This window comes from Salvelinus sp. IW2-2015, unplaced genomic scaffold (assembly GCF_002910315.2).
Source record: "Salvelinus sp. IW2-2015 unplaced genomic scaffold, ASM291031v2 Un_scaffold4810, whole genome shotgun sequence".
In the NCBI taxonomy this organism is placed as follows: domain Eukaryota; kingdom Metazoa; phylum Chordata; class Actinopteri; order Salmoniformes; family Salmonidae; genus Salvelinus; species Salvelinus sp. IW2-2015.
In genome coordinates, this window is record NW_019946079.1 from 1 (window position 1) to 3,727 (window position 3,727).

General features: G+C 49.4%; 1 pseudogene; it reads right to left on the reverse strand.

Moving 5' to 3' along the window:
* Positions 1–1,222: 1,222 nt before the first annotated feature.
* On the reverse strand, positions 1,223–3,128 carry LOC112077665 (mineralocorticoid receptor-like; annotated as a pseudogene).
* Between the last annotated feature and the right edge of the window lie 599 nt (positions 3,129–3,727).

Below are 3,727 nucleotides of genomic sequence, written 5' to 3' on the forward strand. Positions count from 1 at the left end.
ATACTGAAATTGCAACAAAGTTGGACAATTTTTTCCAATTTCCTGGTTGGTTTCATAGCTGTGATACTTTTGTTTTATTCATCCTGGATCTTAATATCATAATGCTGTATTTAGCTTCACACTCAACTGGGACATCAGACAAACTGTCCGGACAACAACTGTGTCAAAGTTAGACGTTGCCATATTTGCCTGTGCGAAACAAACCGTTTTTCTGCATGTTTGTTTTTGTTTGGTGGCCGGGGCTCTGCCCTGCAAGGCAACTGTTTGTTTCCTACATCTGGCAACAAAAGCATGTGATCAATCATTCATAATKATTTATGACGTCGCCACATAATGGCCAGCCCAGGCTCGTAAAAATATATTTGCATTACACAAGGTCCCTTCAGGAACTCTCAATAAGAGTACAATAAATGTTGTTTTTGTCCATACACATAGCTCTGATAAGAGAGCAAACTTTAACCTCTGTTAGATACAGTAGAGAATAGAGCCAGGGCAGCAGTGTATGTTGCGATGTTGCTCTCCCATGCTGGACCCCATCTCTTAGTTCCTGTTCTCCCAGCCAAGCCAACATCCCACTGCTTTTCCCTTTCCCAAGCCTTTTCCAAGCCCTTTCCCAAGCCTTTCCCAAGCCTGTTATTAGTATTTTGGTAGTCCCCGACTCGGAGCAAACGCCCTTCTTTAACCCCTCGGTCCTGAGCAACATGGTCTTTAAGTCAGACACACTGTCCCCTTCATTCATCCTGTCACACTGTAGTAAACAGACTCAGTTCCACCCAAAAGCTACATAGCAGGGAGCATCTCTCTGCACATGAGAGCCCTTGGATTATACCACTGGGTGTGCTTTGTGCAGATGCTGTGGACAATCCATCACGTCTTATAACAAGTCTAAAGTAACATAACAGTTTCTGAGCCAGCACTCTTACTGTACTGGAGTTGTGCAGCAGCACTACAGTARCCACAATGCTGTTTGTTTTCTCCTTCAACTTTTCTATATTGAAAGTAACAAACATTTCTGAGCCAGCCAGCCGCTCTTACTGTGCTGGAGTTGTGCAGCAGCACTACAGTACCCACAATGCAGTTTGTTTTCTCTTTAAACTGTTCTATTATTGAAACGTACAAAACATCTCTGGCCACCAGCCGCTCTTACTGCTGTGGAGTTGTGCAGCAGCACTAGAGTACCACAATGCTGTTTGTTTTGTCCATACATTGATTTCTTTCTTACTTGACATGCTGTCTGGCATGCAGCCGTGACCTGTAGCCTTCTCCTCTGGACCTGCGACATGCGGGCCGAGATTTCACGACTCCATTAACGCGGTAACAGGCGAAATTAGATTCAACAAGGGTTCGTCCCGTGATCCCTTGGGTCGTGCCGTGAGAAGACATTGTCCCTGCGCTCCGATCTGGTAGTGAAACGAGTGTCCGCCTGAATTAACACCCACAATGGCGAGGTGGGCACAACGTTGTTGTTGTTCTCTTGGTAGTAGCTGCCATCGTTGTTCTCTTGTTTAACTTTAGAACAGGAGGTTGTGGGGGAACACGCCGGCTTCGTAACTGCCATTCATCTCCGTGCCCGGAGGTCCCAAGATCCCAGAGAGACTGTATTCGTCAATGTTGTCCCTCAGAGACAAGTCAGGTGATCTCGGACGGACCTGACTGGAAGAGACCCATAGAGTGTTGCTGCTGCTGCTCAGTGTAGCACTGAGGATTCATGCATCCGCCGCCATCTTTGTTTGGCTCACTTTTTATCTGTGTGATGAAAGGTGAGCCATTGCCGGGGCAGCCGGTGGCTGGTTACACTTTGTGTTGTTGCTACCATTACCAGACACATGACTCCTATAGTCCGTGTGTGGTCGGTTCATTCTTGATGAACTTCACCATACCATGTGGTCCAGGCCTACGTTGAACATCTCCCCTCCACGCTCTCCACCCTTGGGAACTCAAACTCCTTGAAGTCCTGCTGTCTCTTCGTCCCTCGGGACTGTTGGATCATTCTGGACGCAGGCCCAGTTCACTAGCAGGGCTAGACACAGCAACCCACCCCCGCCGCCAGAGGGGTTCCTGGGGCTCAAGGACATTGCCATGGGGCCCCCGGTGGTCGGATGGGAGATAGATGATGAAGCTCTCATGTTTGTTGGTGCTGCCAGTGGGGCTGGAGACAGACGATGACCTCATGTTGGTAAGGTGCTGCATGACGGTGGGGAGCGCACGCTGCTCATGCTCTGGGGGTGGAGATGGCGAGCGCATCACGTTGAGTGGGCTGGTAGGGGAGGCGACCCCACGTGCTGGAGCCTGCCGGGCTGCAGGTGACCGAGTTCCTCCTGTGGACGTGGTTGTGGGCCAGAGCTGATGCCGACAGCGTTATGCTGGTTGACGGGGTTACTGAGGTCGTACAGGCGAACGGCCCCAAAAGCAGGTGGGGCTGGTGGGGACGAAACTAGGTTGTTGCTGCCCCGGGGCTGGAGATGGAGCTGGGCGTCTGGGGGCTGCAGGACAGAGACAAGCCAAGACGGCTGACCCTGCTGTGGTTCGAGATAGCAGCAATCCCTGGGTGGAGCTTGGCTGCTTCGGGAACCCGTAGAAGGGAACTTTCACCTGGGGCTCCCGCGGACGCAGCACACTGGCTGTCCGAGACAGGGGCGCCCGCAACCCCGCTGGGTACATCTTCCCGGACTACAATGACCCCCTGTTGGCCGAAAGCCGCAAAGTCTGTGGCCTCCCTGGCCGCGTTCATATACAAGCCCATGGACTCCAGCACAGTTTGGACAGCTCCTTGGAGTCCATCATCTCTGGCTTCCTCCCATGGAGGGAACTGTTAAAGAGGGGGGAGACAAAAGGCTGGTGTTGGTTCTGGGTCAGTTTGAGAGTAGCTGCTGCTCTGGCTTCTTCTTCTCTTCGTTGTTATGTTTACTCTCCTTGCTGTCGGCCGTGTTGCTGCTGGGGGAGCAGCTGACATTGACTATGTCCATCAGGACGTCATGTTGCTGTTCAGGTTAGGCTGTCGGCCTCCTCGGCTCCGCTGCAGCAGTAGTTCCATGGGCACTGCTGGGGACATGGGACCATCTGTTCTTCTCTGTGTCCGTGGATCCTTCGAAGAAACTTGGTATCTTTTGGTTCCATTCGCTGGTCATAGATTTACCTGCAGGTTGAAGGAATACTATTAATTAGATGAATGGCTGTTTAAATATGAATTCAAAGTGGTAGGGTATTTTTTATGCATTATTCACATATCATGCAAAAGCCGCTGGAATCTCACATTGGCGAAGCTGAGAGCAGTGCTACTGAATTAAAACTGTAATTTAACAGATTTATTAATCATGAACAGTGTAAAGTATTTATTTATGGATGGCGATTTCATTAAGTTGACTTAAGTGTGGTTTTATAGCGGGAAAATTATGCAAAACATCGACAGTATCCAGTTAAGTATCCTTTTAAATCAGCAAGCATGTTCTCTAATCAATCAAGTCATATTCATTTCTGGAAATCATTTAGACATTCCTCCTCCTTTGTTAACTGTTTATTTGCTTTGGTTTTTAAAACTAAGATCCCTGAAATGGTTATATAGGGGAACTTTGTCCTAGGCATGATGTCCTAAATGGCACCTATTCCCTTTAAAGTGCACTACTTTTGACCAGAGCCTTATGGGGGAATAGGGGTGTCATTTGGACAGCCTAAGTCATTGTTTGGAGACGTGAGATGTCTTCTGGGGGGGGGGGGGGGGGGGGCCCCT